Raw genomic sequence first — 24913 nt, 5'->3', positions numbered from 1 at the left:
CTGATACTGGATGGTGGAAAGGGACACAGTAGGATTTAAAAATGGGTATTATGTGAAGGAAAACAAATAGTAGTAAAAGAGAAAAAAAAAAACCAACAACCCTGACAATGGCTAAAAAAAAAATTGCGGGCCATTGAGATGGCTCAGTGGGTAAAGGTTCCTGCTGCCAAGTCTAGTGACCTAAGTTTGATCCCCGAAACCAATCGGTGGAAGGAAACAATCGACTCCCGCAAATTGTCCTCTGACCTGCATACGTGCGCTACGACACGTCCTCCACCCCCCCATAAAATTTTTCTTTAGTTTGTCGAACTGAGCGGCAAAATGAATGAAACCATCCAAAGCTGTGTACTTGTCTTCTGTTTTTTATGGATATTCGTGATCAGACCCCGTGGTCTTTCCTCTTTCTACGGTTGAAGGACATCTATTTTTAAGTGCTAACGCTTCTCCAGAGACTTCTCAGTGTGAAGCCTGATCCAGCGAGAGAGTTCTTTGCACGAGGAGGGCGCATTGGGTTCAAGCTGTCCAGTCTAGGCTTCTGAGCTTATTTTAGTTCCAACTCGCCCGCCGGGTTTTCCAGCATTCTCTCCTCAAGACTCCCAGCAACCGCGGATTTAGAGACCCAGGACTTGGCTCCTGCATCCAGGTTCCGGGTTTCCTTGCGTACTCTCCAGCTCCAGACTCCACAGAGCACGGAATCCGGATCCGAGAGCACGAGAATCCAGTGTCCGGGTCTTCCGGGCTGCCCTGGTTGTCCCGGATCGCGGCGGCGGCGGTGGCGGTGGCGGCGGCGGCGGCTGAGGGACCCGTGGCCCCGGACACAGCGGCCCGGGCCAGGCGGGGCGGAGCGGCGCGGGGAGGGGCAGAGAGCCGGGGCGGGGAGGGGGAGGAGCCGCGGCCCGGATGGCGGCCCGGGACGCGTAGCAGTGGCGGCTCTGCGGCCCGGGGCCCCGGGCGGGCGGAGGTGGCGGCTCCCGGGACCGGCCGCGCGGTGAGTGCTAAGCTTTGTGTGGAGCCCGGGCCGGGAGGTGGGGAGGCGACGCTGAGGAAGGCCCGGCGCAGAGGGCGCCCGGGCAGCGGCGCCGGGCGGAGGAAGTGGGGGTTGGGGGGGTCGGGGCGGAGCGAGGAGGTGTGTGCGGGGGGAAGCGGGGTCGTTGCGTGGGTGGGGGAGGGGGCCTGAGGTGAAGTTCAAAGCGTGGCCGGGGCGGTTCGGGCTGAGGGTGACGGTGCCCGGCATAGCCTCTGGTCTGGCCAGGTGGTAGGGGCAGGCCAGAGAGTTTTCTGAGGCTCTGCTGAGGGGGGCCTGGGGCGACTGGGGCTCGTCAGGGACTCAGAGGAGCGTGGGGTGCAGAGGGTTGAAAGCAGGACGTGTGCGCGGCCCGGGAAGGAGAGCAAGGTGGCTGGGAGCGTGCAGTCAGTAGGTTGTGGGTGTGTGCCCCTTCCCAGCCTTAGGTCACATTTACTCCTGTTCTTTGCTTCAAGATGGTGGGATCTCTGGGCCTGGACTTTAAACTGCCCTCCCTGTGCCCCCGGAGGGTTTGAGACCCTGTCCTGTTTGGAAAACCCATGCTGCCCTCTTTCCCTTTATGTGTAATTACGGTTGGATCATCTCTGTGCTTTGCTCAGATTCTCCTTCCTCCCTCTGGGGTTGAGGAGGAGGAGACACATCTGACCAATTAATGTGTGTTTGTGAAACAGGCAGCGGCAAACAGTCATTTCAGCTTCTAGGAATTAGGCTCACACAGGGTGGAGAGAGCAGAGCCCTTCAGGGGGAATATTTCTGAACAAATCACAGATGATTAAATTCTCTCAGAAACCGCTTCCTACCTAAATGAGAGTGGGAAAGATGGGGGGAAAGCCTGTTTCCAACCATGTGTCCAGAGCCCCAGGGGTTGAGGAGAGTCCCTAAGCCCCCACAGGCCTCTTTTTTCTGTATTAGGCTTTGCTCTGCAGCCCTGAGTTAATTTCACCCCTGCTGCTTTGTCTTGGGGGAGGGAGTGCTGGTTTAGGCTGTTGTGAGGAGATGACTGCGCTGCCACACAATAGTCGTGTCATTTTATCGGGAGTGCTACCCCAGGGCTGAGAACTGTTGCAGCAGAGATAAACCGGTCCCTCTCACCCGCCTATTGTGTACACAGTGAAGGTCATAGGTTCAAGTCTTGTCTGAGAGCTTTGGATATGCTCCATCTCCCAGGCTCCTCAGTGCCATTTTCTTCCTTTTCCAGACTGGGGCTTGCCATTGGAGGAGGCCAGACAGAAAGGCTCTTCTTTTTGAGTGAGGAACAATACAGAGCTCACTGGCACACATTTTTCAAAAGAATAGAGGATGCCAGCCATGTTGTGCCTGCCTCTTTGGTTAGCCTGTAACTAAGTTGTGGAGGAATAGCATCTGGGATACGCCACCCTACTGCTTTGTGGCAGACCTTTAAGGAAAAAGACTGCAAGAAGAAGGTTCTATACTTACATAAAAACAGCATTTAAATTTTTCTGTATGGAAGTGGGACACTCATGCAGCGACTTTTGTTTGTTCTCTTAGAAAACCACTAAATATCAGTATAGGAGTAAGATTAGAAGTCAAGGACCAAGTGTCCCCCAACGCAAAATCCTTCTGCCTCAGGCTTCTTATTACAGTCATGCACCTATGCCCTGTTTCCAAACACCTTTTTAAATGCTGACTTCCTGGTCGATAATTACATAGCAAAAACCCACCCAATTTGCCTAAGACAGACTTTGAAAACAACACTTTCCCTTTATAATTCAATTCTTAATGAAAAAAGATGAATCAGATATTGTGTTGTGGAGAGAAATTTACCACAGAGAGGTAAATTAAAAATATTTAGATCTAGGGGCATTAGAAAAGGGTGGAAAGAAACTTCTCCAGAAGAATCATATCTTTGATTGTGTCATAAGTCTCCAAGCAGTATTCTGGTACAATGTATGTGTGTGTGTGTGTGTAAAACAATTGGAGGAGGTATACACACATATCATTATTTGTGGCTATAAAAGAGGTTTTCATGAAAGACCTTAAAGAAAACTTTTAAAATATTAGAAATAAGATTCTTTGTAAGGCGGGTTGTATTCAATATGCAGTATACGTTTTCCATAGTTTTCCATAGTTTATCATTGAGTAAGGGACTTTAGCCTTTGGTTTTGATAAAGGTCTTTCAAAGATTGTAAGTGCTAAGTGTGGTCTCTCCCTCCCTCATCCCTTTAATTTAAAAATGATGACCTCACTTAGATGTTGGGACTTTTATAGGAGAGAACAGGTTGTTTTGACACTTTTTTTAAAATTTATTTTTGTTTTTTGAGACAGGGTTTTTCTGTGTAGCCTTGACTGTCCTAGAACTCGCTCTGTAGACTAGGCTGACCTCCAACTCAGAGATTTACCTGCCTCTACCTCCCTAGTGTTGGGATTAAAGACCTGTGCCACCACCTCCTGGCTCCACTTAATTTCTTTTTATAATAGAATGGTCTTTAAGCCTTACTGAAAGTGTTGTCTGCTCTTAGGCTTTTTCTGAGTGTATGTTCCTTGGCTTCTTAGTATGACCCAGTTTACCTGAATCTTGGGCTGTTGGTGTTGTGTTCCTGAGTGTTGTTGGGTGCAAGTGAAGGCAGTACTTCAAATTAAATTTGCCTTGATTAGATTTAGTAGTTTCAGAATTGAACTCTTGCAACTAGGAATCTTAGATGAATCTTTTAAGTGTGGACCATCTCCTTCTTAGACAGCATTTTGAATGACCGTCATTTAGAGGTCTCTTAGAATTCTTCCCCTCCAACCTCTTGGTAGGAAGTATTTCCTAATGTGAGGTCTTCATAGCTAGACACATTAGTGCTTGTGTGTGGTTGTGGAAGTATAATTTTGGCTATTGGTAGTAATATGTTGCAGTTAGCATATAGCAACTAAATGCCTGGAACAAGATAATTTGTTGAGGGTGTGTCTGATTGCTCTGTTCACTGGAAGTGCCACTCCTTAATTATTTGAGTCTCAGCACTTGTGCCTGAGCTCAGGCATGGAGGATACATACATACAGGGATATTTGTTCTCCAGTAGTTGCCACTCTGCTTATCTTAGTACGTCTTACTGTTCCAAAGACAGCTAAGCAATTCTTATTTTCATTGTGAAAAACCAGCATGGATGGGACTAATGCCAGGCACATGAAGCCACATTGAAATAAGGTAGCCTTTGGTTGTGTGGCACGTTTTCTTTTCAGTAACTTAATTCTTTTGACTATTTTTTAAAAAAAAAATTTTTTTCGTTTTTAAAAATGACAGAGCAACAATGAAAAATGAACGGAATACAAAACCACAGTGTGTTAAAAAATACTTTAATATTACTTCTCTGATAAAAGTTGACTGTGACAGGCAAAATGAAGATAGGTGATGTTGATTGGCAGGTTCCGGGTCCACTAAGTGTCAGTGAAAGAGTCTTTTCACTAGAGAACAGGTAATTCACCAAAGCACCTGCCTAGCAAGGCATGTGGCATCGGCAGCAGCTGTGCAGTTGAAGAGGGATTATTGAGCAGGTGGCTGAAGAGTCACATGCCACAGTGACAAGAAAATACTCAGTCCTGTGTGGCTTAGGCTCCACTTACATGTGTGAAACTATACTTTGTTCCACGTTTCTTAATGCCTATTGTTGATTTGTGAGTGAGATGGTGACGGGATAGAGAAAAGAGATTCTTTTCTGGCCCTACATGGCCCCATTGTACTGCTGGACATTCTGGCTTTATGCCCCATGAAAGGGAAGGAAATGGTGGTAATTCACTGCTTCTAGGACTTGTTTATTAGAAGGAAATGGGAAACAGAAAATTCTTCGCTCTCTTGATGATGAAAAGCTTTAGCCCACTGGGAGGATCCGCAGCTGGTTTTATGCAAAGGGTATGATTGACTGTGCTGTTGTGCTAGGTTCACCTGAAGCTCCTTACCCAAGAAATTTGCATGCTTTTATTTTACGAATGTCATTTCCTCCATGAAGTTTGCATTTCTCCAGTTTACCTTCTTTAATTTTTAGCCCCCCTCCCCCCAGTACCTTTATAACTTTTTTCTTCATCTTTCTAACTTCACTTCTTAAAACCAAATTATCACCAGAGGGTCAAATGATATTAGGAAGCTATATCTATTAAATATTTACTTTAAAAACTATAAAATAAAAGCAATTACTGCATTTCCTATGACCTGCAATAATACTTTATATTTTGAGGATTTCTGAAAATTTATAGATTTCCCTTTAGATTATTATTACCATCTTTCATTAATATGATTTTCCTTTTCCATGTTCATTGAAGCTATTTGCTCTCTGATCTCACTGTGAGATGGTGTCTTGCTATGTAACCTGGACTGGCCATGAACTTGTGATCCTTTTGTTTGCTCAAGTTTCTTCAACCTCCCAAAGAGGGGATTATAGGCATACACCACCACCCTTGGCCCAGACTAAAATTGTGAACAAGTAACTTGATGTGTATTTTGTAATAATTTTCTGGTTAGGTCAAAGGCTGCATGGGCCTTCACTTAGCAAGTACACGTACCCAGGAATGGGTATGCCTACCAGAATTCACAGGATATTGGTCAGTAGTTAATTGAAAGGAAAGAAATTATATTAAGTGTTTTAAAGTCCAGATGTCTTTCTCCAAGCCCAGTGGGAGAAAGAAAGCACATGTAGGCCAGAGGATAACCTCTTCTTCCATCCTGTGGAATCTTGGGATTGAATTCAGGTTGTAGACTTGGAGAGGCAAGCACTATCATGGGCTTTGTTTTATTTGAATTGTTCATAAAACACCATGTCCTCTCCTGTCTTTCTCAGCACTTTGATTCCTTGTGTTGTTCTTCCTCGCTCATCACTCATCTCGTTCTTTGCTCTGAAGACTTATTCAGCAGTGTAGAAACACTAATTACTGTCCTATTATAGTCACAGCCCCAATCCTCCACCTCCTTCCCTCTCACCTCACTGTCTCTCACCTCACTGTCTTCCTTCCCAGCCCCCTTGCTCTAGCAGTAATAATTGAACTGCAGTCTTGTGAGCAGCCAGATCAATGAATGAGGCACATCTAGATCCAAAAAGGCTGAGTTTTCATAATTCACTTTGCTGTTCCCCCTTGGATCAGAGCCCCAGAAATAAGAAATGGCAAATACCCATTAGATCTTTGGTAGAAGCACTCAGGGCAACCTTGGGCTTTTTTCTTATTGCTGTATGTTTTGTTTTTTTCCTTTTCCTACTGTTTTATTACAGGTGAGAACTGTCTGATGCTAGGCAAGTTCTGAAACCACATTTTTATTATGTTCTGTTGTAGTGTCTGGCTAATTTCTACTGGATTTTATTTATTTATTTTGGTTTTTCAAGACAAGATTTCTCTGTAGCTTTGGGGCCTGTCCTGGAACTAGCTCTTGTAGACCAGGCTGGCCTCAGACTCACAGAGATCCGCCTGCCTCTGCCTCCTGAGTGCTGGAATTAAAGGCGTGCGCCACCACTGCCTTGTTTGATTTCAAAATAATCTTTCAGCTTCAATTATTCTTGATTGTGGGCCTCATTTGTTTTTCCTTTTGTAGTTATCTGTGTCAAAAAGGTCACTCTTCAATCTTTTAGTACATCAGTGTCAAATAATGTACGTATTACTTATATATTTGTAGTACTGATGCTTGAACCAAGGTTCTCTCATATGCTAGACAATTAACCTATTGCTAAGCTATATCTACAGCAGCTTTCTAGTAGTTAATTCTCATTGTGGCCCCCTCCTAAGGAGGGTGTACAGGACACACATTCTGGCATGTAGTAACTAATAAAGTAACTGAAAATATGTGCCAGGTTTGTATCCTTTAATTCCTGTTTAGGATAAAAAAAAAAAAATGCTTTTTTTGGGGGGGGCTTACGGGTTACTCCCTGTTCTAACATTTTTTTTGTGTGTGTGTGTATGGGTGTTTTGCCTGCATATATGTATGTGTACCATATGCATGCCTAGTGCCCAGGGAAGCCAGAAGAGGGTGTGTCAGGTCCTGTAGAACTGCAGTTACAGACAGTTATTAGCCTTCATGTGGGTGGTGAGGATAGAATCTGGGTCCCATGCTCCTAACCAATGAGCCATCTCTTTATCCCATCTTTCCTTTTTTTTAAAGACAGAGCCTCACACTGTATCTCAGGTTAGCCTCAAAATCAATGTGCACTCCCTGCCTCAGTCTCTCGGGTGTTGAAATTACAGACTTGAGCCACCAAGCCCAGTTTTGTCTTCCTTATAGAGATGAATTTTGTCAGTTTATTTGACTTAATTGTGTGGGACTCCAACCCAGGATAGTATGTATATAGTACAGGTGTTATATTACTTAGCTACAACTCAAGCCCAGGACAAATTTTATTTTTATTAAAAATTTTTTTTGTTAGGTTTATTTTATTTTTATGTATATGATGACTGTTTGCCTGTTTATATGTAATGTGTATCCATTACCCACAAAGGTCAGAGAGGGCATTGGATTCCCTGGAACTGGGTTGTTGTGAACCACTATGTGGGTCATGGGAACTGAACCCTGATCCTCAGGAAGAGCAGTAAGCACTTTAACCACTAAACCATCTCTCCAGCCCCTGCTTTTATTTTTTAAAGTCCTTTTCATTGACTTGAAATTACATTTATTTATTATTTCATTTTAGCAGTTTATTGAGAGTGGTGTGTGGTGTGTACAACGGTGCACATGGTGAACTTCTAAGAGTCAGTTCTCTTTTTCTCCAGTGTGGCTCACTCACTCTATAGACCAGGCTGGCCTCGAACTCACAAAGATCCACCTACCTGGACCTCTTGAGTGCTGGGATTAAAGGCGTGTGCCACCATCGCCTGGCTATAATTAGTTTTATAGATAGGTTTTTTTCTTTTTATAGCTTAAAAAAGATTTTATTTTATTTGGAATATGTGTATGAGTGTGGATTTGTGTGTGAATGTGTATACACAAGTACAGTGGTGATGGAGTTCAGAGGCATTGGCTCTCCTGGATCTAGAATTACAGATGGTTGTGAGCTGTCTGACATGACTCCTGTGAATCAAACTCCTCTCAATAACAGTGTGTGCTCCTAACCATTTAGCTATCTTTCCAGACCCCCTTTAATTCTTTTAATTACTTTTATTTATGTATTCATTTTGTGGATGCTTATGTCATGGCAGGACAACCTACAGGAATGGATTCTCTCCTTCCACTATATTGTCAGTTTTGGCAGCAAGTACCTTTATCTGCTAAACCATCTTTCCAGTACCTATAGGTAGTTGCATTGTTGTTTTAAATGTCGTGTGGAATAGGGGGAAGTGGATTAGCAAATGGTCAGATAGTAGGTACCACACAACCTAATCAGACCACAGCATGGAATCCAGATCCCTATTAGGGTACACTGGGTGCTGGTACCACAGTGCATGATGTTACCTGTCATTTCTTAGGAAGTTGGTTAATATTTGTAGAAGACGGCAGTGGTATTTGCTTTACCCTATTAAAAAGACAGCTAACAGGTTTTTGGTATGTTGTCAGCACCGTTCCTAGCAACATTTCTAGATGACACTGTGTGTCTAGTTGGGGAAATTCCATCATGTGAACTGAAGTGGACTTTAATGAATAAACCCTGTAAACTTCAGTTACAAATCCTGAAGTTTGGTGTGAAATTCAAATGTTTGGGGGCTGGAGCGATGGCTCAGTGGTTAAGAGCACTGATTGCTCATTCAAAGGACCTTAGTTCAATTCCTAGCACCCACATGATAGCTCTGTAATGTCTGTAATGTCCAGATCTGACACCCGCACACTTACATGCAGGCAAAACACCAATGCACATAAAATAAAGTAAAAAGAAAAAGAAACACAAATTTAAAAAAAAAAAGAAATTCAAATGCTTACCCTTGTTCTAGAACAAGGTTTGTTTCTAGAGCAGAGTCTTATAGAATGGTATCAGAAATAAAACTGTAGTAGAAGAGAAGCGAAACTTTGAAACCCAATGAGGTGCATAAATCTGTGAGGTATATAGGAAAAACAGTATTTTTCTACTTGGCATCTACTTTAATATGCACTTCTAATTCAGAATTTCTGAAACTTGCATCTTTTGTTACTGTTTTTCCAATTGCTGTAACTCAGGCATCCCATCTCATCTAGTTACTCACTGAATATCTGTTTTCCATTTACTTCACTTTTTTTTTTAATGTGTATTGAGTGCCCATGGAGGTCATGGGGGGGTAATTAAATCCCCTGGGAATGGACTTACAGGTTATAGAGAATCAGACCCAGATTCTCTAGAAGAACAACTAGTGCTCTTTACTACTGAGCCATCTCTCCAGCCCCATTTACCTTATTTTTTCTTGCCTGACCTAGCTCAGGTTTTCATCTTTTGTATATTTGTGCAGTGATCTCATGCCAGTGTTCTTTCTAGTCTAGTACATGGTGCTGCTTTATATTTTTATTTATTTGTGGTAGACCAGACATGGTCCCTTCCATGTCCTACTGAGACCTGTAATGTAGTGGAGGAGATAGTCAATTAATGAATATATAATTATGAATCAAAATGTTAAATAGTGAACTAATGAATCAAATAATCAGATAATTATGAATCAAAATGCTCTAAAAGAAAATCATTTGATTCTAGAATAAGTAACACAGAAATCCACCATGGATTTTGGAGAGGGGGTTATTTTACTTTTTTAAATTTTAAGTATTTTTATTTTATATGTATGAATGTTTTACTTGCATGTATATCTGAGCACTACATGCATGCTGATGCCCACAGGTCAGAAGACGGTGTCAGATCCCCTGCAACTAGAATTTCAAATGGTTGTGAGTCGCCATGTGCTGGGAATTAAATGCAGGTCCCATGCTCTTAACCACTGAGCCTTCTCTCCAGCCCTCCAGGCTTTTCTTTTCTTTTTCTTTTTATTTTTTTCTTTTTTTTTTTGAGACAAGTACTACTGTGTATCCTTGGCTGGCTGGCCTGGAACTCTTTGATCAAACTCAAAGGGATTTGCCTGCCTCTTCTTGCTGAGTACTGGGATTAAAGGTCTGTATAGCCTTGCATAGATTTTTAAAATGTACAGTTTGGCACATTTTTTCCATGCTGAAAAAAAAACTAATCCACTATCATAGGCCAATATTTAAAACTACTTGCCAGGTAGTGGTGGTGCACACCTTTAATCCCAGCGCTTGGGAGGCAGAAGCAGGTCTCTGTGAGTTCGAGGCCAGCCTAGTCTACAGAGTGAGTTCCAGGACAACCAGGACTATAGAGAGAGAGGACTGTCTCAATAAACCAAAATAAGTAAATAAGCTATTTTAAATTACTGTGCATGTGTGTGTAATAGTTTTAAATTATTGTGTGTGGGGGACTGTGGGTGGGTAGGAATCGTGGTGGACATGTGAAGGTTAGAGGACAACTTTGTGGAGTAGGTTCTTTTCCACCTTTACATAGATTCTGAAGGTTGAACCCAGTTTGCCAGACTGTGGGGCAAGCACCTTTTCCCACTAAGCTATCTTACTGGCTTCTAGACATATTTCAGATTTTATTTGTCTTCATTAAACCTGACTTTCCTCAGCTTTATTCCACATTTCAGTCTACTCATATCCTTTTTATAGCCATCCCAGTGATTTATTCTGTATGTTTTTAGTTTGTTTCTTTTCTCTTTTCTGTTGGAATGCCTTTCTCTGCTTCCAAGTCATTCACATCCCCAGTCCGTCCCTTCATTCAAACTAGTACAGTGCTTAGTCTCTTTCCTGAAGCCTTTTTTACCCACATTTCTTCTCCTCCTATCTCCAGAACTGATTTCATTTTTCCTAGGTCTCTTTAGGATTTTTTTGAGGGGGTGGTGACTAAGATCTCTATTAGAGCCGGGCAGTGGTGGTGCACGCCTTTAATCCCAGCACTCAGGAGGCAGGGGTAGGCTGATCTCTGTGTGTTCCAGGCCAGCCTGGTCTACAAGAGCTAGTTCCAGGACAGGCACCAACACTACAGAGAAACCTTGTCTCAAAAAAACCAAAAATAAACAACAACAACAACAAAAATCTCTATTAGAGTAATTTATCATATGCTGCCTTAAATTATAATTATTTGTGGTTGTAGTTTCTTCCTGCCTCATTCTAAGTTCTGTAGGACAGCAATGTCGCCTCTGTTCTTTTGTGTCCCATAATTCATAGCCCAATACGTTTAATATAACTATGCATAATTAATGTTTTCTGAACTAAATTAGACTTAGACTTTGAAGAAAGAAACTTCGTATGATTTTTTTCAAGCTCCTTTTATACTAGAACATTCCATTTAACGCATTTTATCCCAAAGTGAATAAACTAGAAACAAGACAGACTGTGAATGGCTTAAGAACCACTTCTGATTCAAGGGCAGGCTTTGTTACCTTACTGTCTGCAGCATTGCCCATTCCATGTATGCAACCTAACTTGGAGGAGTGTATGCAAGGTGGGCCACTCACAGGAACCAGTCTGGTTCTGCTAGAGAAATAGTATTGGGTATTCTGGGTCTTGTTGACCTTTTTAAGGTTTTGTTTGTTCCTTTCTATTGAGTTCCTGCTATATGTGAAATAGTGTTATAGCTTCTTAAGATCTGTCATTGAGCTGGGCAGTGGTGGCGCATGCCTTTAATACCAGCACTCAGGAGGCAGAGGCAGGCGGATCTCTGTAAGTTAGAGACCAGCCTGGTCTACAAAAGCTAGTTCCAGGACAGGCTTCAAAGCTACAGATAAGCCCTGTCTCAAAAAACCAAAAAAAAAAAAAAAAAAAAAAACCAAAAAAAAAGATCTGTCATTGAATTAAATAGACCAAGACAAAAAAATAGCCACCAGTGGACTTGACCTTTGTGAGTGAAGAGGTTTTGTTCTGTAGTCCAGGCTGGCTTTGAAGCACTCCTGCCTTCCCTTCTGCAGTTCTGGAATTACAGGCTTGAGGCACCAGACCCAGTAGATTGTATCTTTTAAAAGGAGATAAGAATAAACATAGTAAGTAATTACATAGTATTAAAAGGTTGAGAAGTGATGTAGGGGAAACGGAACAGGGTAATGGCTGAAAATATAGAAGGGTTAGATGGATCAAGTGGGAGGTTAGCTGTTTTAGTAAGCCTGGTTGATGCTAGTATGTTCCTGGATGGTTATAGACTCCTAGGATTGGTAGCTGCTTTTCTGCCCAGCAGAGAGAAAGAGGCAGTTGTTCCAGAATCCAGCTGACTGAGGTGAAATAGCTGCTGAAGTCTTTTCTGTTGGCTGGCATTCCTGGAAGTTAATCACAGTGACAGTTGCACTCAGTTGTGTCTAGAAGACACTAGGGATAAGAGCAGTTCCCTGAAAGTGGGATTTGCCCAGCTGCTGAGTAGGCCTTGGGTGTCTGAATTTACCGGTGAAGTAGGCTTCTGAGTTTTTTCCTTTCTCAGGGGGAAAAGGTAAAAAAATCTGACCTTCCTTCTTTCTAGTGAGGCTTCAGCAAATTTGAGTTAGTTTTTCAATCTTTCAGAGAACATGCATACTGATTGGCATCATAGCTTGCGCCTATAATCATAGCATTTGGGAGGTGGAGACAGGAGGACCATGAATTAGAGGTCTGCTTTGGCTATATCATGAGTTCTAGGCCAGCCTGAGTTACATAGGGAGCCCCTGCATCCAAAACTGGTGCACTGGTTCAGGGGGTAAAGACACCTACTGACCTGTTTTCAGTCTCCAGTACCTACACAGTGTAAAGAGAGAACCAACTGTTGCAAATTGTCCACAAAAACTATGACACATGCTTGTACTCAACAAAGCCACACCTCCTAATCCTTCCTGGCGACTAAGCATTCAAATATATGAGCCTGTGGGGATCATTTTTATTCAAATCACCATGACAGCTGAGGTGCAAGGCAATATTAGGACTTGTCTGCTCTATTTTTAATTTTGTATATCACCAGGTAATACTGTTATGGTGTACTAGATGACTTATTAGTTATTTTTCCAAAATAGGTTATTTATAATATGTAACATTAGAATATATTTTTGGGCTCTGGAGGCCAAATACAGGGTCTGCAAACACTTTACCCATGAGTTGTTGATCCCAGCCCCTAATTTTTTTTTTAGTCAGATCCATGCTAAGAAAAATCTGTTACTTTTAGGCAGTTTGTAGACCCTGATGGTGAGTTTCTAGGTTGATTTTATCCCCCCCCTTTTGAGGTTATGCTCTATCTGATGCCAAAAGAAGCTACACATCTTCAGAATGCATAAGTGATAGTCCCAGGTCGTCTAGAACTACATAGAAATATCTAAGTGGAGATAGAAAAATTTAAAAGCTGCAGTATTTAGTGGGGCATAATGTTACGTGTCTTTAATCCTAGCACTCGGGAGACAGAGACAGGCAGATCCCTGAGTTCAAGACCATCCTAGTGTACAGAGCATGTACCAGGACAGTCAGGATTACATAGAGAAAACGTGTCTCGAAAAAAACAAACAAAAAACAAGAGTTATTTGATAGGCTTAGAGGCTGTGAGGAGAGAAAAGGAATCTTGAAAAAATCACAGAAAAAACAGTTGGGTACATATAGAAATTAATCAAAAGCAAAAAGACAAATTTGACATTTCTCCTATAATTGAAGGCAATTATTTATTTATTTACTTACTTACTTAGTTTTATTGAGAGAGGTTTTCTCTGTATAGTCCTTGCTGTCCTGGAATTTGCTTTGTAGATCAAGCTGGCCTAATCAACATATGGGCCATATAATAGCAAGATCCTGTCTCAATAAGCAACAACAACAACAAAAAAGAGCAGATGACTTGACTTGCCATGGTATATCTATGACAGAGAAACAGTTTGTGGGAATTGGGTCTCTTCTTCCATCATGTGTGTCCTAGGGTTCAAACTCAGGTTGTTAGGCTTGGCAGCAAGCATCTATACCCCTTGAGCCATCTTGCCAAACTGTTTTTTTGGGTTTTTAAATTTTTCTCTTTGTACCATGCTGTTTCTTTTAGAACATTACCTCTAAATATCATCTTGTTTCCCATAAGTTCTGTATAGAAACTTTAAAGTAATGGCATCAATCTTGTTTAGCACTTGAATAAATACTTTTATTATTTTTAATGGGCGTGTGCATGTGTGCACTCGTGCTGTTTGTGTGTGGGCTCTAGTTCCATGACATGCATGTGATCAGAGGACAAGTTTTTGGAGTTAGTTTTGTTCTACTTGTACTTTTGTCCCAGGAATTGGCTCAAGAATTTTACCCATTGAGCCATCTTGGCAACCCAATAAATGTTTTTCATAACTGAAATATCAAGGGTCTGATAGCTGGGCTGTGGTTGTGCATGCTTTTAATCCCAGCACTTGGGAGGCAGTGGTGTGCAAATCTGAGTTCAAGGCCAGCCTGATCAACATAGTGAGTTCCAGGACAGCCAGGACTGACTACACAGAGAAAAAAAGGAAAATAAAGAAATACTAAAGGTTTGGAGATCTGGTTCAGTTGGTAAAGTGCTTGCCATGTAAACATAAAGACCATAGTTCAGAGACTTAACACCTGTGTAAAAGTTGGGGTAAAAGTTGGGCAGTAGCACACATCTGTAACCCTAGTACTGTGGTGGGTGTGTATAGAGATAGGTGGATCCCTGTTTCAATGTAAAGTGGAGAGTAACAGAGGAAGTTATTTGCATCCTCAAGCACATATGCACACATACACATAAAAGCTCAATATTATAATTTTTCTGTGACATTAAGCTTTTGGCGGGGGAATTGATATATGTGTGTGTATGTGCACAAGTACTTTGTCCTATTCCTTTGATTCAGGGTCTCTCTCTGAACCTAGAATCTAGCAAGGGTTTTCATGTAGACTGGCACCTAGGGAGCTTAAGCAATTCTATTCTGTCTCTGTGTCACTCAGTGAACAAGTCAGCTTGAGTTATAAGAGTATATGGGATCATGCTTACATAGCAAGCATTTCTAACTGCTGAGCCATCTTTTTTTTTCTTTCTTTTATTAATGAGACAGGGTCTTGTGTAGTTCATGTTAATGGAAACTCACTATGTAGCCAGAGATGACCTTGAACTCTCTTTTCAGCTTAAGAACTATTTTATTGGCATTTAAAAGAAAACCAGTACAGGGTAGGTAAAAATCCTGGCAGTCACTAGGAGGAAAGATAGAGAAGAGGTCTTGCCTTTTAAGTTAGACATGGAATAGAAATAGAGATAGCTTATTAACTGAAGGGAAATGTATTCCTAAGAATGAAAGTGGGTTAGTGAGCTGATGAACAAGCCAGGAAGCATGACCTTGAATTTTTAATCTTCTTGCTTCTACTTTCTTAATGTTAGAATTATAGAAATTCATCATCAAATGGGCAAGAGCTTTAAGTCCTTTGAGATTTTATTTCAGGAATACATATTTTGAGTGAGTTGAAACATTGGTGAACCTCAGTGTGCAAAAATTGAATTAAAAAACAAGCAGAAAGCTCAAGTACTTTCTCAGGATGAGTAATTTCTAGCTAACAATTGTAACTCCCAAATGAAACTGGAAACTCTGGTAAGCAATTCCTAGAAAAATTGGGTCAATGTGCTGCCTGCCAGAGAAATACTGGGCATCATTAGGAACAGAATCAGAACTTAAAAAAAAATTCCCTCTACATAAAACTAAGGCTTTTCTAATATGTGTTACTGTCTTATTCTGGTTGCAAATTCTTCTCAGAATTAGTGGCCAAAGAATGTGAAGAATAATAACAACATGGGGGGGTTATTAAAGGTTTTTATTTTATGTGTATGGATGTGTGTCTTATGTGCATCTTGTGTACTCAGTGTTCATGGAAGTCAGAAGAGGTTCCCCAATACCCTGGAACAAGAGTTTTAGAGATGGGTGTGAACTGCCATGTGGGTGCTGGGAATTGAACCCGGGTCCTCTGCAAGAGCTGCAAGTGTTTCTAACTACTGAGCAGCCTCTCAAGCCCCTAGCAGCTTTTAAAGTTATTTTCTCCTGCATCTTGCTGACTATTGAAACTGTGTGTGCTATGATACTCTGCTTGCCTATATTTCAGACCCCAGAGCTTGCTTGCTTTTATTCATTCATTCAAAGACAGGGTTTCTCATTGCTCTGACTGGCCTCAAGCTTACTATATGGCCAGCAGTGACTCTGCACTGGTTCTCCTACCTTCACTTTTTTTTTTAATATTTACTTATTTATTATGTATATAATATTCTGTCTGTGTGTATGCCTGCACACCAGTAGAGGGCACCAGATCTCATTGTAGATGGGTGTGAGCCACCATGTGGTTGCTGGGAATTGAACTCAGGACCTTTGGAAGAGCAGGCAATCTTCACTTTCTTAGTGCTGGGATATCCACACTTGGTTATGTGGTGCTGGGGATTCAACCCAGGACTTGGTGTATGCTAGGCAATAACTTGCCCAACTGAACCACATTCCCCAGTTCTTTTTTTTTTTTTAAACACTTTTATTTTATGTGCTTTGGTGTTTTGCCATGGGTGTTTTGTCGGATCCTCTGGAACTGGAGTTACAGACAGTTGTGAGCTGCCACGTGGGTTCTGGGAATTGAACCTGGGTCCTCTGGAAGAACGGCTGGTGCTCTTAACCATTGAGAAAGCCATCTTTCCAACCCCTCCACCATCACCCCTGGTCCTTTTTATTAACAGTTTTTAAAAATTTTGCCATGCTGGGAACTGGATTCAGGCTCAGGCTCTTTCATTTAAGCCCTCTGTCTACACTGCACTGCATTCATAGCTTCTCAGCTATGAATTTTAGAGACTAATAAATCCTGTCAAGTCATGGAGTGAACCTATAGGTTTGACCACCAGTTTCTGTGTTCTTTCTATATTTGATACAGAATTCCCTTTCAAGTCAGATGTGAATTTATAGTATTTAAATAACTATCCTTATAAACGCTAATAACTAAAATGTGTTAACTCTAGAGTTGGAAAAATTTAAAAATAGATTTTTAAAACTGTGTGAGAGATCTACCTATCTCTTCCTCCGAAGTGCTGGGTAGTGGGTTTTCACCACTACCGCCCAGCTTCAGGTAAAACAGGGTCTCACTTAATCCTGCCTCCATTTCCCAAGTGCTGGAATTATAGGTTTTGAATGTTTAAAGTAGAAAATGGAGGGTTTTGTTTGTTTGTTTGTTTGTTTGTTTGTTTTTGAGACGGTTTCTCTATAGCTTTGGAGCCTGTCATGGAACTCATGCTGTAGAGCTGGCTGACCTCGAACTCACAGAGATCTGCCTGTCTCTACCTCCTGACTGCTGCTTCACCACTGCCCAGTTAGATTTTTTTTAGTTGTTGTTGTTTATACAAACTAATAGGTTTCTTTATAGCATTTTTTAAAAATATTTATTTATTTATTATGTATACAATATTCTGTCTGTGTGTATGACCATAGGTCAGAAGAGGGCACCAGACCTCATTACAGATGGTCGTGAGCCACCATGTGGTTGCTGGGAATTGAACTCAGGACCTTTGGAAGAGCAGGCAATGCTCTTAACCTCTGAGTTATTTCTCCAGCCCTCTTTATAGCATTTTGATACACATTCCTTTTTCTGGTTTTTGAACTGGATCTCACAAGCCTGAAATAGTGTATGGACTAGATTGGCCTTGACCCACTATGCCTCCCCAGTGTTGGAATTAAAGGCATCCTTCCACTCTTGATTCATACTCCATCTTAATTGATGCCCTCCCCATCTCCCTGTCACCCCTCCACCTTTTATACTACCCCAGCATGCTCCTTTTTACATGTATGTATGTTTTATATTTCCTGCCACTTTTCTTAAAACCTCTCTTCCTTTCTCATGTTTCACTTTCTAGTTTTTTGGTATCTATCCACACTCACTATCATGTAATACACTTATCACTCTCTTCTGGTGTGTCTGCATATGTGGAGGCAGATTGTTGTATACATAATAAATAAATAAATCTTTTTAAAAAAAGAATTAGAGGGCACGTGTGGTGGTACACACCTCACACCTTTAATTCGAGGGGGTAGAGGCAGGTGGATCTCTCAGTTTGAGGCCAACTTAGACTATATATGACTTAAATGAATGTATATATTAAAAAAATTAAAAATTAGCTTCTATATATGAGAGAGAACATGTGGTGTTTGTCTTTCTGAACCTTACAAACTATAAAGTACAATACTGTAATATTGTCCAGTTTTACTCACATTCACAAATGTGTATTTATGTGTATGTTTACTTGGTTCTATCCATTTCTTAAAAAAACTTTTATTAATGGTGGAGAGGGGTTGTGCATATGGAAGTCAAAGGACAACGTTTGATAGTTGTTTCTCTTCTACTGTATGGTTCCCAGGGGTTAAACTTCAGGTTGTCAGGTTTAGCAACAAGTATCTTTACCTGCTGAGCCAACTTGCTGGCTCATTATTTTCTTTGTTAAGACATCTCATGAAATCCAGGTTGGCTTCAGTTTCTCTCAGTAGCCAAGGGTGGTCTTGAACTCCTACCTTTACCTCCCAAATAGTAGAATTACAAGTGACTGTCATCATGCCTGATAGGTTTTATGTCATTTTATCATGTGAAAGTAGTAGTGTATCCAATACCATAGCATAAAGGCTCCTCATAGTGTCTTTTTAAAATTATTTTTATTTATTTATTTTTGAGACCGGGTTTCTCTGTAGCTTTGGAGGCTGTCCTGGAACTAGCTCTGTAGACCAGGCAGGCCCTGAACTCACAGAGATCACCTGCCTCTGCTTCCCAAGTGCTGGGATTAAAGTCGTGCACCACAGCCGCCGGGCTCATAGTGTCTTTTGTAACCGTATATTCCATCCTTCTGCTGTCCCCACTTCACATCTGCCACAAAAAATGCCTGTGTGTTTGTGTGCGTGTGTGTGTGTGTTCGTTCTATGTTCTGCGTTGTTTTGTTTAGCACTGGAGACTGAACCTCATGAGATGGTGTTTTCTCCTATTTGTCTTCCCTTCTTCTAAGCATGGAGTGGACAGACTTTCTAAAGCAAAATCAGGGGAGCTTTATCTGCCATGCAAAAATAAAAATTCAAAAGGGAAAGTAGGATCTCAGAGAAAACAGAATGCCAACTGTGTGAGCTCACAAGTGTTGCAGCTCTGTGCCCTGGCAGGCTTCAGGCGCTAGCCAAGAGTGCCAGCACATGTTATAGCACAAAACTCTCTGGGTTCTCAGAACACTGGCCAAGAGCAGCTTGCAGAGCCAGTCAACAGAAAGTGGGCCACTGACAAGAACAGCAGGCCTTTTGTTTTGTTTTGAGACAGGGTGTCTCTATGTAGCCCAGGCTATCTTGGAACTCTATTTGTAAATCAAACTCCAGACTGACCTTTTAACTCAGATATGCTTGCCTCTGCTTCTGAGTGCTGGGATTAAAAGTGTCTGCCACCACACACAGCTAGCAAGCAGCAAGTCTTGAAGGCTGAGCATGGACAGATTACTTTTAACCGTTCTCAGGCTGTGAGTTGGCACCCCTTGGGGGATCGAACAATCATTTCACAGGGGTTGAGTATCAGATATACTGCATATCAGATATTTACATTACATTAATAATAATTTTATGGTTGGAGTCACCATAACATGAGGAACTGTATTAAAGGGTTGCAGTATTAGGAAGGTTGAGAACCACTGCTCTAGAGGAAGCAGGTGCAGTGTCTCTTGGAGCTAGAGCAGTGAGAACTCAAGCAAATTTCCTTCCTGGAGAGTAGTCTTTCTCTGAAGGGCTGGAGACAGCTGAGAGATGGTCTCTGAAGTCTTTTCTTTTACCTCTAATGATGGAGCAATTGGGAGAGTGTCTGGAACCTGCAAATTGTTATATAGAGCCTGATGTGCCTTGATTGGCTGAATGTGTATGAAGTGTAAAATGGGACAAATCAAGAAAGAATTGTCAAACCCTAGAGACGGAAAGAGAAAACCTGCTAAAACCAGAGGATGTTCTCATTTAGGACCACTGCTCTAACATCTCATCTCCAGCCCTCAATATCAAAGTACACGTGGGGAAAGTAGAAAGCAAAAGGCCAGAAAACACCATGGTTTTCCCATTGGCTCCAGTTGATCTGAGGCAAAAACAGCTTGTTGTGCCTGAGGTTTGGGCTTGTTTTCATCTACTAGGGCCTTCATTCCCAACTGCATGCAACAGTCACACTCTCTACCCACAGCAATCCAGTTGTTGTTTCAAACTATCAAGCATAGCCTGCTGCATTGGTGGTGGGAAATCCTGCGTGGGTTCTACTCCAGCCAGGATGTTGTATGCAGCTGCAGGGAGTGGGCACCTGGCATAGGCACCTGGTTGTCAGATTTGCAGCTCTGTTTGCCTATGTTGGAAGCTGAGCGATTTTGCTGCTGGGAAGATCCAGTTGACTTTGTACCCAGGGTTTTTGAGCCCCAACTACTGCTTCACACTTGCTGGGGGCTCCACCTACCCTATCACTAGCATATCACATTTACTGGCAAGCACACTTATCACTGAGTTACGTTCCCAGATTTTTAAAAAATCTTTACTTATTTATTTAATTCATATGGTATTTGGCCTGCATGTATGTCTTTGTGAGGGAGTTGAATCCACTGGAATTAGAGTTACAGACAGTTGTTAGCTGCCATTGAGTGCTGGGAATTGAACCTTGATCCTTTGGAAGAACAACCAATACTCTTAACCACTGAACCATCTCTCCAGCCCACCCACACCCAAATTTTTTGACATAATTTTCTTTCTTTGTTTTGGAGACAGAGTTTCCCTTCATAGCCTTTGTTGGCCTGAAACTTCTTACATAGACCAGGCTAACCTTAAACTCACTGAGATCTTCCTCCCTCTGACTTCCAAGCACTGGAATAAAGGTATGTACTACCAGGCCCAGCTTTACTCCTAAATTTTAAGATAGGGGCTCATAAAGTTGCCTGGTATTACCTTGAACTTGCTATGTAGCCTTGGTAGCTTTTGAACTTGCTGTCCTCTTACTTCTGCCTCCCCAGTAAGTAGATTACAGATTGCTACCAGGCTTGGCTTTGTTTTGGTTTTGTACTTATTTATTCATTCTTTCGTTTGTTTGTTTGTTTATTTATTTATTTATGCCTTGTGCATGCTTGGCAAGCACTGTTTATTTTTAAATAAAGTCTTAGCATGTAGCTTGGGCTGGTCTTTAACTAGTGAATGGTTGGGATTGAGGCATGTTTTGTGATTTCCTATAATAAGATTTTTTTAATGGGGGTGTGGTATTTTTAAGATAGGGTCTCTCTATGTAGGGTCTCTCCTTGTCTGTCTTGGAACTTGCTTTATTAAGCCTAAGAAACGAGCTTGCCTCAAATTCACAGAGATCTGCCTGCATGCCCAGTGCTGGTATTAAAGGTCTTTTCCACTATGCCAAACTTAAAGTTTTTTTTTTTTAGTTATGTATCTGTGTGTGGGTATGTCCATATGAGTGCAGAAGTCAGAAGGGGGCATCTATCTGATCCCTTAGAGCTGGAGTTACAGGTGGTTGTGAGCTGCCTGATGTGGGTGCTGGAAACAAAGCTTAGGTCCTCTGAAAGAGCAGTAGATGCTCTTAACCATTAAGCCATTTCTCTGGCCCCCAAATAAACTTCAGTATAGTCTTTTAAGAGTATCCAGGAATATTTGGGGGGACTATCTTATTAAAATTGTTAGGTTTGTGTTATCGTACAGGCTCTTGAAAGGTGAAGGAAGGAGGATCAGATCTTCATACAGCTACTAGTAAGTTTGAAGTCATCCTGGCCTATATATGATTCTATTTTATACAACTAACTGAATAAGAAATTTTTATTTATTAAAATGATTTTTTTTTTTTGAGATAGCGTTTCTCTGTGTATAGTTCTGACTGTCCTGGAATTTACTCTGTAGACCAGGCTGGCCTCGAACTCAGAGAAATCCACTTGCCTCTGCCTCCTGAGTGCTGGGATTAAAGGCAAGCGTCACAACTGCCTTGGTTGTTGTTTCTTGACTTTTCTTAAAAATATAATGAAGCCAGTGTAGTTCAATAACACAGCTCATGTATAGCATATATAGCACAAGTGAGGGCCTGGGTTGGATCTTCAGCAGGGTGTGTGTGTGTGTGTGTGTGTGTGTGTGTGTGTGTGTATAACAGTGCTTTAATTTTTAATGAAAAAAATCAATTTAGACTATTATGTGCCCCTTAATATCAGGACTTACTCTCTGAAAGCAACCTAAGTATTTAGTGTTTTTATTATATTTTATTTAATCTCTTTTTTTTTGTTTTTGGAACATGGGCTTCTTGTTTCTTAGGCTATTCTCAAGCTCATAGGATCAATTACTCTTGAGAAGCTGGGACTATAGGCACATGTCACTGCTAGCTATTCCTGTATGCATATAAATAAGTACTATATTGCACTATTGCCCTTTCCTCCTTAATGAATCTTCCTAATATAGTCATGTCTCAATATTTGGTTAAATCAGTTTGTATTATGTTTACCTAATCTTTCTTTTTGAGCCATTTGATATGCTTTTATATTTAGTTTAAGTTCCCCCCGCTAAAAGTTAGTATCTATATTTATTTCCTTTATTATTTCTCTTTCATTATTTTTTTTCAGATCTAAGATCTTATAGTGAGGCCATATATTGAATCATAATCTATACTTTGTTTAACTTTTTTCTTCCTCTCTTTTTCCTGTTGAAAATATCCTAACTTGTGATGTTTGATGGCATGGTTCCCTTTGCATAAAAAAATGCTTCAAATGAAGACTGATGGGATGACTGAGCAGGGAAAGGTACTTGCTATACAAATGTAGCAACCTGGGTTCAATCCCTGGAACCCATGTAAAAGTGGAAGGAGAGAACTGAATTCTAATAATAATAATAATAATAGATATGTAAAAATAAATCAATTTAAAACAGCATAATAAGGATAAAGGTATATAACTCAGTGTAGAGCACATATTTAGATTGTACAAGTCCTGAGTTCCATCCTCAACACTGTAAATGTAAGTATATAAATAAATTACTACTACTTTAGGGCTAGGATCTAGTAATACAGGATTTAAAAAAAATATTTATTTTGGCTGGGTTTAATGGTGCAAACCTTTAGTCTCAGCACTTGGAAGGCAGAGGCAGGCAGATAGATCTCTGTGAGTTCAAGGTCAGCCTGGTCTACAGAGCTAGTTCTAAGACAGGCTCCAAAGCTACAGAAACCCTGTCTCGAAAAATCAAATAAAGAAATGAATAAATAAACTATTGAAGAAAAATATTTATTTTTATTTTATGTGCATTGGTGTTTTTCTTGAGTGTATGTCTCCGTGAAGTTTCAGATCTTAGAGTTACAGAGAGTTGTTAGCTGGGAGTTGAACCTGGTCCTCTGGGAGAGCAGTCAGTGCTCTTAACCACTGAGCCATCACATGGGATTTTTGTATTTACTCCCTTAATTTTGCTTGGAAAAGAATACTGTATACAAGCCGGGCGGTGGTGGAGCACGCCTTTAATCCCAGCACTCGGGAGGCAGAGGCAGGCGGATCTCTGTGAATTCAAGACCAGCCTGGTCTACAAGAGCTAGTTCCAGGACAGGCGCCGAAACCACAGAGAAACCCTGTCTCGAAAAACCAAAAAAAAATACTGTATACACAGTGAAGTAAAGTAAATGCACAAATCTATCTATCTTTACTTGTTCATCCTTTTGAAACAGAGTCCCACTATGTAGCTCTGGTTGGTTTAAACTTGCTATGTAAACCTGACTATGTAGTTCTGGTCTTGAATTCAGAGTTCTGCTTCTCTGAGAGCTTGGATTAAAGACAAACATCACCATGCCTGCCAAATGCACAGATCTTATATACATCTTTTGTTTAGCCAGATAGCCACAAATCAGTTCCCTGTATAGGACTTTCCCAGTACACTACAGTGTTTGCTCATGCTCCCTCTCAGTGCTGACCTTCCAGACATGACCAGTTTGACAAATGTATACTTTAAGTCTGATAGAATTTTTATATTTATTGTATATTTAAGTATATGTTTATTGCTTTATATGCCCATTCTTATGTATACTAAAAATTTACTTTTTTTTTTATAAAAAATAGATTTATGTATATGTGTTTGCTTATATGAGTTTATGTGCACCATGTACATGCAGGAGCCCACAGAGAAGAAGGCATTGGATCTCCTGGAACTGGAGTTGCTGAGCCATCTCTTGTACATCCTCTAATTCCATTCTCTCTCTCTCTCTCTCTCTCTCTCTCTCTCTCTCTCTCTCTCTCTCTCTCTCTCTCGACAGGTTCTCCTGTGTAACCTCGGCTAGTTTATGTAGTTTAGGTTAGTCTAGAATTTAGAGATTACAGTTATGTGCCACCATTTTTTTAAGTATGCATAGCCAGTCTTCAGTTTATAATTGGTTGTTAGAACTTTTTGGCTTTATGATTATGAGAAAATTATACATATTTAATAGGAGCCATATTCTAGATCCCTTTTTAAAAGTTTGAAAGTGCTGTGCAGTGGTGGCACATGCCTTTAGTCCCAGCATTTAGAAGGCAGAGGCAGGCAGATCAGAGTTAAAGACCAGCGTGGTCTACAAAGCAAGTTCCAGGACAACCAGGGCTGTTACACAGAGAAAAAAGTTAAACAAAAGACAAAAGAAAAAGAAAAGTCAGAAACAAAGCAAATTATACTTCAGAGTTTGATTTTGATGTTTATCTGTATCTGGACTAGCAGTATGTAGTTTTCTACTCTCAGGAGTGCTGGGGTTGGGGTGGGCCGGGGCACAGTTCCCAGTAGCCACTCAGTCATGGTGCTAAACAGTCATACTTGATGGTGTACTGTTTTCAAAACCTTCATATTCAATCTGTAGATGAAGCATACTAAATGTATTTTGGTAATGACATTTTCAATTTAGGATGACTTTATTGGGCGATAACCTCTTGTAGGTCAAAGAGCTATCTATACATGGGGGGGGTTTCACATGAGTTGGTTATGTTTAGAACATCTGGTTTTAGAAGGAATTATGCATAGCTTAAGCTGAAAGTTAACAAAATACTAAAGGACAATTAAATATTTTGAGA

General features: G+C 41.0%; 1 protein-coding gene across 4 annotated transcripts in view; it reads left to right on the top strand.

Moving 5' to 3' along the window:
- Positions 1-843: 843 nt before the first annotated feature.
- The window catches only part of Znf609 (zinc finger protein 609), a 151637-nt gene continuing 127567 nt past the window's right edge, over positions 844-24913 (top strand). For 3 of the 4 annotated variants that reach the window (XM_050152029.1, XM_050152028.1, XM_050152027.1), the window contains exon 1: positions 844-988. The gene's annotated coding sequence lies outside the window, so the exon portion shown is untranslated. The remainder of the gene's footprint in view (positions 989-24913) is intronic. The other variant, XM_050152030.1, reaches the window with a different exon arrangement.

Source organism: Alexandromys fortis, unplaced genomic scaffold, assembly GCF_014885135.2.
Source record: "Alexandromys fortis isolate MF-2015 unplaced genomic scaffold, M_Fortis_MF-2015_v1.1 scaffold_70, whole genome shotgun sequence".
NCBI lineage: Eukaryota > Metazoa > Chordata > Mammalia > Rodentia > Cricetidae > Alexandromys > Alexandromys fortis.
Note: the sequence above shows the minus strand (reverse complement) of the source record. Positions and strands in the feature narration are given on the sequence as shown.